We start from the raw sequence: 14,749 nt of genomic DNA, 5'->3' as shown, positions 1-14,749 counted from the left end.
AAGAACCTTGATTTGCAGTCATCTCTTAGCAATGGAGGAAGTTCCCATAGTTACTTTATTCCAAACTTAGTATCTGCTTGTCATTCAAATAGAAATTGTTGTGTTGGTTGCCTAATATTTTAGTTTGTCTCTTTGCAGTATTTCTCAGATATTGCAAACTTTCTTCTGAGCCTTTCTGGCTCACGTTCAGCAATGAAAGTCAGCCTACTGTTGCTAAATGTCAGCAACACAACTACCCACACTAGGACTCAACACCTCCCCTCCCTCTGTCTGTCTCTTTTTTCCATGTGGCAGATGACAAGTTTTCAGGAAAAGCACAGCAGGTGCTGGTGTTCTTGCATCATACAGTGATTCCAGGACTTCCTAATATTGAATGAATGTGGTACTTCCCAGGAATACCCTCTTCACCTGATTTCCAGAGTAAGTTAAGCCAAGGGATCGACATTAGTCAGAGCATTATTCTCATTGGTCTTTTGACCATATTGCTCAACATCACTAAGGCATAACTCTGTCCTGGCATCAGTGAGCATTTTCCACTAAAATCCATGAGCTGTCAGTGAGGGTTAGTTCCCAAATAAATTGTTTCAGCATATGTGTTTAATATGAGGTGATACATACTCATTTCTAGTGAGAAAGAATGCCCTCATCTTTTACCATCATACCTTTCTCACTGCCCTGCATTTTCTCTTTTTGCTTTGCATACAGTTTCTTGCACAGCTTCCAGCTAAAAGCAGAATTGCAGCATGCAAACTGAATGCCTGCTGTGCCAGGACAAAACACAGCTACACTGACACCAGAGCAGAGGAAACCATGTCTGTGGTGGGATTTTGCTGGCCCTGGCTGTGTGCTGGGCTCCCACACAGGAGACAGCCCCAGAACTCACACAGTGCTGTGGGCAGCACCTGCACACATCCCTGGAAGCTTGGGACCAGCTTTCCCCTCCCACAGGGGGACAAATGTTATTCAGAGTGATAAATGGTGGAGCTTCCTGTTGCATAGTTTCAGGAGATGCTACCTAAAGCAACCTGGGACAGCTTTAAGTTGAACTGCTTGAGATTCAGTGCCATTAGTAACTGCAAGATCTTAGAGCAAAGCATGTACAGGAAAGCCCATCTGGGATTTGAGACAGACAGGCTGCTAGTCTGTTGGCTTTCCTTGTGCTTTTTAATAGATTTCATTGGTACCTTAACTTGAGAGAAAAAGCTAACATAAAGCTGAGCACTGCTTTGAGTGCAGCCTGATTTCTAAGCAGCAGCTGGTTTGCAGCTTCTGGATGTGATTGAAATAAGATCTAAACATCCTTAATTTATCAGACTACCCAATTGCCTTCTGTAATGTAGCAGTTGGAAGCATAAGGTAATGAAGGATCTGATTATCAAATGTACTAGAAACATCTAAAGTAGAACTGGACTATGAGGTGAGCAAAGATAGAAGTGTAAAGCAGTTCCATCTGCCTTGTCTTCAGTGCACTTACATGCATAACATTTCACACTGATTATCCCAACATCATAAATGGTGTTGCAGGAAATCAGCAGAAGTATTTGTAGGCAATCTCCTCCTAATATGATCATTTTTCTCCTTATGCAGATTTACTGCACGAGTCAGATATTCAGGATTCTTCTCATCATGAATTCTAGAAATTTCCTAGCATGGGGATCATTATTTCAGAGGTCTCATCTTTTAATGGAACAGTGCTGTTTGATTAAACACTTAATATAGTGATACCTTTCATGAAACAAAGAAATGCCTTGATCAGGTATTCAGACATCAAAATTCCTATCTATTACCATCCCTGTGAGTATAAGGCATGCCATTTCTTCAAGTAAGGTTACAGTATTCATCATAGCTTGAGTTTGTTAAAGGATTTTCATTGAGTTGATCAGATACCTGTCTGACTTTCCTGACATCTTGAGTCAAGTATCTTTTCATTTGCAGATTGATTGGGATGTAAGATGAATTTAGTGTCTTCCAAATCACTTTACTACAAACTCTTTTATTTTACCCTTTTTTTTTCACCTGAAAAACCTTGCTGTCTTTATAATGTGATGCATAATAGAACAGTTAACCTATATTGCTTCCTGTCAACACTGTTAAAAAGCATATATTAAAGTGTGATCAAGAGACACACAGAAGAAAATGTAAGATATTGATAGAAGTCAAGACTAGAGGAAAAACTGTTCTTGAATCCTATTTGTGTTTTCATAGCTCTATTATTATTTAAGGGAGCCAATTTTTTACTTTTGGTAAGAATGGAGACTGTCTTCCATAGGGCGTAGACAAGTGAGCCCTAATCGTTATTCAAGTAGTATTACTGGTGTAAAATAGGTATGAGAGTGCTACCTATTTTCATTGATTTTCATTGAGGCTACATCTAATATTCTTGAAACTGTGCTTCCCATCAACTGTGGCAGAATCATGGTACCAGATTTTGAAGGCGTGGGCTTTAACACAAGCAGGAAGAGTCTTGTTACGAGCAAAACATTAACACCAAGAATGGGAATAACTTCTCATACTTAGATTATACATTCTAAATGGTTGTGTGTCAAACACCACTACTTAGAGCAAGTAAACGACTATTTTTCCACCGGCTTGAATACCTGAAATGTTTAAGATAAAGTTCAGGGCTTCATTTCAGGAGCTTCAGTTACCTGAACTGATACAGGATTTTTTATACCTATTTTTCTTGTAGCTTCAGTAAATATTATCTTCATTATTCATAGTGAACCAAAATTTTTAGTTTTGAGTAATTTGTTTCAGTATCTAAAATCATTGCTTGTGCATGGCAAGGAATCAGAACGTTTTGTTTGGAATTTAGCATAGTTTTAGCATGCTATTATTCTCTAATCTGCTTCTATTGTTTCAGTTCTTTAATTGTTTCTGCTAACACTTATATCCTGTGCAACCTCTATGAGGAACATAGCTATTTTAAGGATATACATAAAAGCTGGCAATTACATTGTCTTATCAAGTTTTTGCAGCCTATTAAGTTGTTCAGTGGTACTGGAAATGATTAGACTCAATATTGTAGGAAAGAGAGTCTAAAACAGGAACCTGGGCTTTTAAAGCTGTGATAGCTTGAAAAATTCTACCTGTTGCATTGGTTTAGAAAACGTTGGCAAGAATAAATACACTCAGTGTGGAATTCAAAATATTAACTGTTTGTTTCTTAAAAAGCAACTACACATTAAATGGAATGGATGACTGAATAAACCTCCAGCTTGGTTTTAAAGTTGCTAAACAGTGTTCCTCTGCTTTGTTAAAAAGGAGATGAGTTACATCTGCAGGAAACTAAAGGAAAGCAGCTCCCTGAAGGCTCTCTTCTGAGGCAGTCCTGGACTGGTGGGCAGCACACAGACCAGGGACCGACAAGTTCCTATGCCAGGAACAGAGAGGCTCTGTACTTCTGAATTGGGCATTGGATTGGGTTTGCAACAGGGGCTTACGTACATCTTGCGTTTAGTATGCCTTCATTTTACCTTCTTGCTTCTTCTTTCTCCTTTTTAAAAAATTAGATGCGTCATTTCTGCCAGATAAATTCTGCTGAACAATACTGGAATTTCGTACAAAAAAAGAATACATTTCTTCAGGGAGGTAGAACTGTTAGTGTGCATGATGCTAAGGAGCTTGGGTTAATATGCTGATCCTGACCCACTTAAGTCTTTTGCCTGCAGAGTGGAAAAACTACTTTTGGTAATGCTCTGATGGTAAAATAAACTACTTGAGAACCGAGAAACATATGTTGGACAGCTGCTGCAAGTCAGCCCTGTGTGAGGGCGAGGCTGTGAGTCTATATTCTTTGAGAAGCTATTATGATGCTGGAGTCCAAAAACTATTACAAATTAAAAACAAAGCCTGTATTTAGTAGCAGGAAATTTCCTTTGCCTGATTTAGTCTTCCCAGACACTACAAAATAATCTTCTGAAGATAAATATTACACTGAAAGAAGAGATGCTTCTGAAAGGACTTTGCACTAAATTGCTCTCAAATGCATGTGTATAAATATGTATATACATATTAGAACTTAACCAAACATTTGTAGGCTCTTTTGGAGTTAAGTATTTTTGAGTTTCCTTGCAGAAACCATCATTATGATTAATTATTGTCAAAGCGTTGGTCTGGTAGATAAGTAGATATGCAGTTGTTTATTTATACAACATCTGATTTTGCATAGTTTATAAGAACTTATTTCTGAACATCCCTGTTTGAACCTACAAAAACTCAGTCTGGCTCTTCCTTTTTAAATAGTTGCCAGCTGTGTTATTTTCTTTTATTCATTCTACTAATTTTTTTTTTTCCGTATTTAAATAGATTGAGAGCTATGTTAAGGCTTCATTCTGTTCAAAACTCAAATTAAAATTCTGATTTCTGCAGTGCCTGGCATTTCTGACTAGCACTTTAGTGACTAGCTCTGATCTTTTTACTGAAGAGTTTACACGATAGTTGCAATTTTAGAGGGAAAATAAAAATAAGCAAACAGCCTTTTCCTACTGACATGGGTGTTTACAACACAATGTGGTTCTCTTCTTCATGATGTAGTCATGTATTTCTCTCTTCCTTTGTGGGACACAGAATCTTTTAGGAGGTAGTTCTCAGGAATTTTTGTTGCACTGGGTACTACGATTTTACGAATGGAATATGATGATTCTGAAGAATGGTTTTCCTCTCCAAAATTGCTGAGAAAATGCAGGTGGACATATCTATCTTGAATTCTCTTCCTCAAGTTTCCCTTTTTGGTTGTCATCAAGCAACTGGAAAGAAGTGTGAGACCTGTATAGTGTGGGAAAGCAGCCCTATTTGACACACAAAAGGTCCAGTCTGGGTCATTTTCTCTAACTCCAATAAGTCTTGACTGAAATGCAGAGCAACTATTATGCATCATGGAAAAAATCTATCTTTGTTCTGAATGCAGTTTAAACTACTGATCCAAGACATTTGCTACAAGCTATTCTGGGTCAGTCCTGGAGATCTCATGTTACTCCCATTTCTCCCAGATGCCTGTTAAATCAGGGTAAATTCTTCACTTGTTTTGGAGGAAATGAAGTGCTAACACAGATCACAGGAAAAGAAGATTTATTTAAGCGTTTGTCCGTCTTCGGAGGACAAAGTGGTAGATCTAAGTTAGAACTGTCAATATGGATCATGCTGATGGTAAGCAGCGTTGAAACCAGCACTGTCAGCCTTTTTGCAGACTTGTCCTTGTGCTCCTCTGAAGAGGTGGGAGAATGGCCACATGGCTCTAAGATGCTTGCCCTGTTTCAGTTTTTCAATTCCATAGATTCATTCATGAAAGGAACTTGGAGATAAGCTCAGCCTGGATTTTTTTTTTGTCAAAAGGTTATGATCATTTTTGTGGAATTTGCTCTGGAAGGTGTTACCTATAATGCAGATGGCTTTCAACAGTTCAGATCCTTTGCCACCCGCCAGCTCTGTGCACGCAGGTTCCTGCCAACGCTTCTATTTGAAAAGAGCGTGTCACAGGGACTGAGAGAGAAATCCTGACTCAAGCTGGATGAGTGCAGGGATTTTTGTTTGCACTTGTGGACTCTGTGAACACTGACCTACCTAAAATTACTTGAAGGGAGCCAGTAATTTTACATGGAAGCAAAGAAAGAAGGTCTGCGTTATCAAGACAAGATCAAATCTTTCAAAATTAGGTGTTTTGTATGGAAGAAACCCAGGGAAAAACTTGAAAGGCTAAAATGGCAGTAAGAGTTTTTAAGCCATTTCAGCTATCTCGTTCCCAGTTACATCTCGGTTACATTAGTTCTCTGTCTATACTCTCTCCTGCCTGTTCCTACCTTTCAGCCTGTAATATCTCCTCATTTTTATTTTATTTTACTTTATTTTATTTTTTCCATTTGCTGCTTGCTTAGCTTTTTTTCTTCCCCACGCTATCAGAGGTTCTTCTGGTCTTTTTCCTTCAGCATTCCATTTTCCTTTCCTGTAGAAACTCACTGAGAATTGCTATGCATGAAACTTGGCCACAGAAGTTCACCTGGCCTAGTTCATAGGTGAACTATGAGTCTAGTGACATCCCTGTGAAATCTTTCTCTACTTACTCTGATGAAGCATGGCTCATGACCAATATATGTGTAAGATAGTCTACCAGACATCATACATGTTCTACAGGATGTTATCTCGTTGTCCATTGCTATGGCTCCTGATGTTTTGGAAGTCTAAGCGATGCTGCCAGTTACTGACTGCTTGTTACACTGTTAGAAATGATGCTCATCAGAATTTAGTTTCCTGATCTTCTGTTAATCCTGAATGGTTGGAGACAGACTATCTGGCTGCCTATTTGCTCTGTCAGGGTGTTGGCCGTCATTGTTTTCAATCTGCACAATGTGTGAAGGCAGTATGATGTATGCTAAAATGATAGAAGCTTAAATTTCGGTATAAAAGACCCATCTTAGGTGATTTTTCAAGGAGGAGAGAAATGCAGAACAGCAGGAGAATGTGTTGTAATATGATGAAGAAACTGTATTACAAGTAAATTACGAATTTCTTATTTCTTATGCATTCTACTGTTGAAATTGCTTAAAAAATAGGTATGTATAGTCAATAGATTATTACATGAAATGGTGATGTTAACCAAAGTTCATCTGACTTTTCATAGGTCTTGCAATACAGCAAGGACATATCTCCTAATTAATAGAAGGTGGAAACATGTCTGTATCACATCTGCAGATTTTATGGTTTCCTATGAAGTTTTTGTATTTTAGAGTGTGCTTTTACTTGTAAGGGAGAAACAAGTAGCTTTTTGTCTGTCATTTGTCTGTCCTTAGGTGTGACTTGCCCCTGAATCACAGAGAGTAGACACTTCTAAGTACTATATGCTATATGCATTTCAGTACCTCAGCATTTTATTCCAAATTCTTCCAAACTGGATTATGAATTTTTGGTGAGCAGTGTTATCTGCGTAAGCACTCTGGTGACATGCCCTGCCCCACTCTGATTGCTGATCTGACGCATCAGATGAGACACATCAGTAGAGACTTTTGCTTAGCAGGAAGCAAGTTCTAAGTATTCCAAGTGCCAAGCTCTCGCCTGTTCGGGAGACAGAAAAACAACCTGCTTTATTCATAACGCCAAAGGAAACTCTATGAATCGTGAATTTGATATTCATTTAGAATGGATGGATGTAGATAAATTGGGCAAGCTAGAAAAACGACGACAACCCCAAACCACCCAGTTGCTTGTCCTGTAATATATTTTTGTCTGGAAACTTTTCCTGAATTATTTTTCATTTGAACTTTTATTGCAGTATGAGATGAAATATTTTTATGTGTTTCCCCTATCCCACACCCCTTCTCATGCCATGCTATAGTAAAGAATATACATTTTTTCCAGGCATCTCTGGTAAAAACTATAATCTGCAGTTGTGATAGCACCAAAAGGAAGGATTGGAACGAATATGATCATGCTATCTCCTTTTCTTTGCTGTGATCCATCTGTTCATTATGCCAAGGTCAAAGCTAAAAAATTTTAACTCTTCTTATTTTACAAAATGGGAAATGTCAGAAAATGTCAGGATTAGGAACAGTGTTGACAGAATCAATGCTGCAAAGCATCATTTATGAGGGCAGCAGAACACATAAATGCTGTGAAGTTCTTTGCTTTTAAGAGAGGAACATGTTCCTCCCCAGCAGAGCTATATGCATTTATATTAATACCTTTACTAGGCAAGGTTTTATGGCAGCTTAGTTTGCTACCAGCATATAAATCCCCCTGATTTAGATTTGTTTTGACTTCTTCCTTTTTCCAGTACATTCCTCCTTTCCTGTGTTAGTTGTTAGAGATCAATTCAGGCAACCTTCTACCCTTTGAACTTACATTCTCTCTGAACTCAAGATGTTATAAAGCTTTTCCCAGAATCCAGTGGCACTATAAACGATGGCCACCCTTTGCTTGTGTGTCCTTTTGCTTGAGTAGGTTGCTGCAATGAAAAAAAAAAAATCTATATTTTGTGGCTGATATTTTGTCTTGCCTCATTGTGTGCTTCCAGCTCCCTAATTGGGGTAACAAACTTTTGTGTATATTTTTTTTAAGAAGAGATGAACTCAGTTTGGTTTAAGTCTACAGTGAACAAACAAGTGAAGAGTGACTGTTGCTTTTGTTCCATTAAATACTTAAGCATGTCCTTAGTTTTAGTTTGAATTATGGCAAGATATGAGCAAATTTTTAAAATGTCTTTCTCAATCAGTTAAATAAGTTAATAAATTACAAGCAAAAAAGAGAGAGGCAGCGAAGAATTTTACACAAGAGACCTCATCCTTTGCCAATCCCTCTACCACAAAACCTGCAAAATAAACACATAGGAAAGCAGATGTCTGAGTTCTGAACAAAATATTTTTAAACATAACTGGCTGAAAACTGAGAAAGTGACATTGATCCCAGGAGAATTTTGTGGTGGTTTTCTTACCTCTAAAATTTAATAATTGATTTGCTGAAACTTAACTATTAATTCAAGTTCTTCTCAGCCATGATGCGTGACTTTGTCTACCACCAGTTAACTACTTGGGTTTTTTAGGCTCTGCTTTTTTAAGCTGAAGCTTTTGGTTAGAAAAAGTGCTTTCAGAAGCATAGGCAAGTAACACTGCTGTTGATGTTGAGTTAAAAACCATTGTCAAAAGCCTCTTTCATAGATATTTATCTAATTCAGATTTTCACTTAGTGATTGCCATGGTTAAACTTGAATCTGATTTTATATTCTGAATAATATTGATTCATAACTTCACATCTTTGCATTAGATACTTGTATTTCCTCATGTGCAATACTACAGATCTACCCGGTCTGTTTCTCAACTCTGGTGTTACATTGGCATGGCTCTGGGGAAGCTAGTGTAGTTACACACTCTAAATGTAATTGAAGACGTTGTGTCAGAAATGGCACCAGTCGTGGACTTTGTGAAAGTACTTTGTGGGAGCTGTATGCTGCATCTTCAGCTCGGGAGTAGTCTGAAAGGAATTTGGAGCTTGGCTGTTAATACTATAGAGGGAAATAAGGATGAAAGGGGAGGCTGCTTTTGCTAACATGAACACACTTCCATCCATATTTCCTTTTTTATATGAGCTGCTGCTTCTGCTGATGCTGCCATGTTCATAACTTCAAAGTCCTTCTGTCGTTGTAGGCCATAATTCCGTGTCGTGGTCTCCATTTGCTATCTTCATAGCTGCTCCGTTGCTGTTTATTTTGTTCTTATATCTGCCTTTATGCTTTTGTTTCACCCCAAGCAGATTTTCATCCTTAGTGAGTTTGTCATGTCTTTGTAGCTTTTTGGCTGACCTGCTTTTGAGGGTTTATTAAAACTTAGTTCATTCCCAAAGCAAATCTTTAGCACATATGAAGATCTTCTAGCTCCATGTTAGTATATTCATTCTTGTTTGTTCAGCATGTTATTTCATTTCACTTCTATACATGCACAGTTTAATTTAGTTCTCTCTCCTTAAGAATTCATTCAGAGGTTGGGTTTGTACATGATATCACAGCTTTAACTCATGGACTCCTGCTTATGTGTTTTCCTATTTCGTCTAAAGACATTAATCTTCCTTTACAATAGAACAACTTAATAAGCTGCAAAACATTGATAAGGCAATTTAATTGCCAATGTTTATGTATTTTTTTAATATAGCTGAAATCCCTCCAAAGGTGGTAGGCAAGTGCTATCAGAGGTTCTCAATGAACTAAAATAATTGGAAAAGATAAGCAAATACAGCGAAAAAATAATAATAATGAAAAAATGACAAGACATCTTTACCAAGTTTAGTTTATTTATTCAACTTCTATAAATATCATAGATAGTGATAACTTGGTTTACAAGTTGAAGGAATAAAGTGAATATGCCAACTTGAAAAAATGTAAACAATTATATTGTCAGTTATTGTTTGAATTATTCATTTAAAATATCTTTGGGGAGTTTTCATTGCATGTGTAAAGCAAAGAACCATTCCTATGAGTAAAATGCAGTGAGAAATAATTGAGGTAGGCATCAAAAAACCCTTCTGACTGTTTCAGAATAAATATTCAAAGCTGCCACTTCTCCTGATTTTATTGTCAAGTGTTGGTATATTTGATGTTTTCTATAAGGCTTCAAACCTGAGGCAAACAAACTTATATAAAAAAGCCAACTTTTATCTTTCAAAGCAAATGTATAGCTATTGTGTCTGGCTCAAAAAACCATCATTACCAAGAGAACAAATACTAAGGCAATTAAAAATGTATTTAATCAATGGGAACCAATTCCCAAAGTTGAAAATCTTGTGTTTATTACTCCAGATCCACCACTGCTTGCCACTTGGTAATACCAGGTAAGCAGAATAATTATGAAAAACTATCCACTACAAATGCACAGACTTTTTTCTTTCTGCTTGAAGGCACAGTCATTCTCAAAAGTAATTTTCAAAGTCTGTCTGTGGGAGAAAAAAGTGCAGCTTCAGTTGAGGGCTGGGGAGAATTGGCTTTCACTGGTCTGATTATATTGTTCCAATGTATCTATTATATTATATATTGCAAGCTCTATAGCTTTTAACAATTTTAATTCTAATCTCAAAATGGCATTTTTAGACAAATATGCAATAGGAATATCCAAACTATTCTAATTTTTCTGAAACAGAAAAGTTTCTGAAAACAAATTAGAGTGTATTTGAAGCAGACTTTGAGACAGGTGAGAGAGAAGCATTAAGCATGCAATGGGAAGTACAGATAAGAAAAAGTAATATTGTTTCCCAGCACAAAATTAAGTCTTATAATGAAATATTCAGACCATATTCAGTGCTTGTAACTCAGATCAGACACAGTCCCAGATCTCTTGATCCTTTTGCTGTTAACAATTAACAGGGTTAGGATCAGGAGCCCCAATTAATAAAAAATAGCTCTCACAAAGAAGAAAGATATTTCTCAGTCACTTCAGTGGTGTGAACATTTACCAACTGCTTCAATATATACCAGTGTGAGCAATATAAAATATTTGCAATCCATCATAAAAATATTGTGTAAGTATTAAAATTGATAGAAGAAAATGATCATCACTGGTTCCCAGGTTGGACTCGTATCTTTCATCCTTTCTGTTCAAAGTCATGAATAGTTGCACATTTGTTATTAAAAGATTACTCAGTATTCTTTTTTAAATGTAGTGAAGATGGTGAATTGGATTTTTCCACTTCCAATTATGCAGGTTTGGATATAAAATGCTTCAAAGTATGCTGTTAATCTGTTACAGTCAAAATAATGGGTAATTGGAACCGAATGTCCTTTTTATCTGGCTGCATCTAGCTATCAAACAAATCCTCCTATTAATTGTTAAATCATAAGGACTTCAAAAGACATTTCTCAATTCACTGTTGGCGCTCTGATAATCTAATCTCCATTGGGCACTGGGACTGTGCTGAACTGTGTTGTCATTAGTCTTGTCAGCTCTGGTTCCTAATTTTATTTCCTCAGATTAATGAAATGAGTTATATTTTTGGAGAAACTTTTCAAATGTCATTTTGCAGATAAGGTTTTAGAAGACACAGTTATTTTGTAATAATGATTTTTTTCACTGTTCCTTAGTTTTAGGATTCCTCCGTGGTGTTGCTCAAGTAGCAAAAATTGAATGTAGGTGTAACCTTAAGATGAAGGTTATGTTTTGGGGGGGCTTTTGGGGAAGAGACAGAATATGGAAAAGATATTTGGCTGCTATATTTCCATACACTTATAGCCAATGTATGTTTAGTTCGTGAAGGACTTTCTTCAAATTCTGTAGAGCCATTTACATTAAAAGTTAGCTGGGCCACCTGAATTCATTTGGCTGAAACCCTTTGAAGACCTGCATTTTAAAGTGTTTTCATTTTTCTTTCTCTATTTTTTTTTTCTTTTCTTCTAAAGTATTATTTAAAGAGTATATTAGAAAACTGGGATGCTGTCATTTAGAGAGTATCAGTCTCTTGTCTACATGAAGTGTGCTGGAGATCATAGCAAATTGAACACTTAAAGGATCATCAGCTTGGCACTGTCAAGAAAATTATTTTGAATTTTTTCTTGAACTTTTCCCCCTAGGGGTCTCTTTCTGCCTGCACCTCTCTTTCATTTGTGAAACCTACAGCTGTTCTTCACTCCTGTTAAAAACCATAAAAATGCAAGAACAAAGAAAAAAATCAAAAACATTGAAAGAGAGTACAAAATAGCTGCTATTCTGTTCCCTAGGCTCTCTGCTTAAGAGCTCTATTCACTTAAAACATTTTCCAGCTTCTGAAACACTTGATTAAAGTCAATTGGGAAAAAGATAAGCTCTTAAAAGTGCTAATTTGTGACTCAGAGAACTTGAATAAGTCTAAATATGACATTCTCTGTTGCTCTGTATTCATGATTGTGGAGCTTGTTTGGAGGATGTTTTAACATTTCATTGCACAGCCTCTTGTGTTGTGTATTTTTTAAGGCATTCACTGATATAATATTGCAGTGCAGCTATAAGCTCCCCCCCATCTCCTTTCAATCTCTCTGAGTTTCAGAAAATCTTCTTCAGATCAGAAGCGAAGTGTTCCTTTTGTCTTTGACCACGTTAGCCCATAGGCAGTCCTTACTTGCCCTCATGTACCAGACTATGAGTTAAACTGATGTTCTTGTCTAATGAATGTCCTTTCATTTTAGGCTCTGGACAGATAGAAAAAATTGAGGAATCGAAACAAGTTGCACTGGGACTAATATGTTCAAAGAAGCAAGCTCTACACTGAGAGGCTAACAGAGGAGCAAGCCAAATAGTAGGTCAGTCTTTGAAGTTGTGATAGTTGTGACTGTGTCCCTCACAAGAACAATATTAGTGCTGGAGCAGACAGTTTTCAGGAAATATATCCAGTGTTCATAGCTTTTTCCAAATTAAGATTCCTTATCTTTACCACTGCATGTGTCAAACCAACTTTATTTTTCATATGGAAGGCATCTTCTAGATAGCTTTTTCTTTCCTACTTCAAAGATTGTTGAATGTCTTCTAATCAAGTAGTTCCTAACTCTTCTGTCTTCTCTCTTTTTGCAAAAACAAGGTTATCACTGCATATCTTACAGATAACCATACGCCTTGTCTCTCACACCTCCCTTCTCATGTCAAATCCCTTTTCTTCTGGTGTACTTGTGAGATATCCCAATATTAACAGCGGTTACGTATTTGCCTTAAGATTATGATTCAGTCTTTCAACTGACAGTTTCTGTTCTGCCCTGGGGCTGCTCACAGAGTCACACTGTATAATACATAGATATTTGCACACAGTTGCCACTGTTGTACTGCAAAAGTTACTTTTCACTGACCACCTTCTGCACATTATTTCACATTTCTCCAAATCTCCTTGCTCACACAAGTAGAAAAGGTTTTCATGCTTGTACAGAGGTACAACTTTTCTTCTGTTTCTTTCTGTTTGACTCATTGTGAGAGTAATGAATGCAGGAAAGGCTGCACTGAAGATTGAGCCAATAGTGTGAACTGCACTAGGCTTTTGAGCACTCAAAAATCTTTTCAGAATCTTGACTGTTTAGCTGTTAGGGCCTTACACTCAGTCTGCTATCTGTAAGTATACCATCCATGCATTGTATAAAATTAAGAGCTGTCTGGAAACTGTCTGCACATTATGTTCTTGAACAGGGTTATGTTTTTCCCTCATGCACTTGTTATCTCAGTGAAATTTGTTGCCCTGGTGTTAGTGATGGTTTCAAGACATGATATTTTAATTAATAATAACAATTAATTAATTAATCATCTCTTTGATGCTTGAGACTGTCAGTTGCATGAATTAAAAATCTTAGAGTCTGTACCTTTCTGTCTGTACAAACAAACCAGTGCACGCAATACAAACTGTGGATTTACATTGCCACATTAAAGTAAGTAGCCTCTGGACTTGGCATCTTTCTTTTTATATCTCTTTAAACGGATATACAAAATAAATACTATGCGTGAAGTGACACGTGAATTTACTCATAAACAAAAGAGATTAACTGTAAAAAATACCTGCATTTTCCAATACCTGCATTTTCCAATACCTGCATTTTCCAAAGATGCTTAAGGAAACTGAAATAAATAATAAACGGTGTTAATAGAGAAATTTTCACCCCAGTGCCAAAGAACAAATATTTACGTGATACTCATACAAATAAAAATGTAATTTTTGATGCTATTCATAACAAATCAGTCCCAATGCCTACCTGTTTATGATAGGACTGTTGATATTTTTAACAGCACATGTTTAGGTTCCTGTTCTGCCCTATTCTGTAATATTTTCATTGACAAAATATAGTACATAAGAAAGAATAGATTATTTGGTAGTGGTATTGGGCAAAGAAGGGTGCTGAATGTTAAAGGTACTAAAGCAGTAGTACAGAGTATAGGGAAGGAGCACGGAGTAGCAATCAGTATTGTTGAAGATTAAATCTCTGCTAATCTAATCAACATTTTGAAAAAATTTTCTGAAATATGCTATTTCTTGAGACTGAGAAGTCAGGATAGCTGATGTACCTCATTTCTATTCCCATGATTGTACCACGCAGTTCAAAGGACTGACCTTTGCAGAAAATCAGCCCATTACTTGTGTGATGGTAGCCAGAAGAACAGAATAATTATTTAACACTTTAAAATAATGAGGAAAGCAAATGTCTCATAAGATTAAAAAAATTTGTGTGCTTTGGAAGTACTAAGACTGGTAAGCAAAAATGTGGGTCTAAAAGCATAACAGCAAGAAAGAAATATATTAATAATCAGAACTACAGTAATTTAAAAAATCATATATG

General features: G+C 36.7%; 1 long non-coding RNA gene across 1 annotated transcript in view; it reads left to right on the top strand.

Moving 5' to 3' along the window:
* Positions 1-12,736, top strand: part of LOC128082504 (uncharacterized) — a 55,609-nt gene extending 42,873 nt beyond the window's left edge. The window contains exon 3 of the long non-coding RNA XR_008207699.1: positions 12,629-12,736. This is a non-coding gene — a long non-coding RNA (uncharacterized LOC128082504). The remainder of the gene's footprint in view (positions 1-12,628) is intronic.
* Positions 12,737-14,749: the final 2,013 nt, after the last annotated feature.

Source organism: Tympanuchus pallidicinctus, unplaced genomic scaffold (assembly GCF_026119805.1).
Source record: "Tympanuchus pallidicinctus isolate F22 unplaced genomic scaffold, pur_lepc_1.0 scaffold22, whole genome shotgun sequence".
NCBI classification, from domain to species: domain Eukaryota; kingdom Metazoa; phylum Chordata; class Aves; order Galliformes; family Phasianidae; genus Tympanuchus; species Tympanuchus pallidicinctus.
This window is presented reverse-complemented; position numbering and strand designations above follow the sequence as displayed.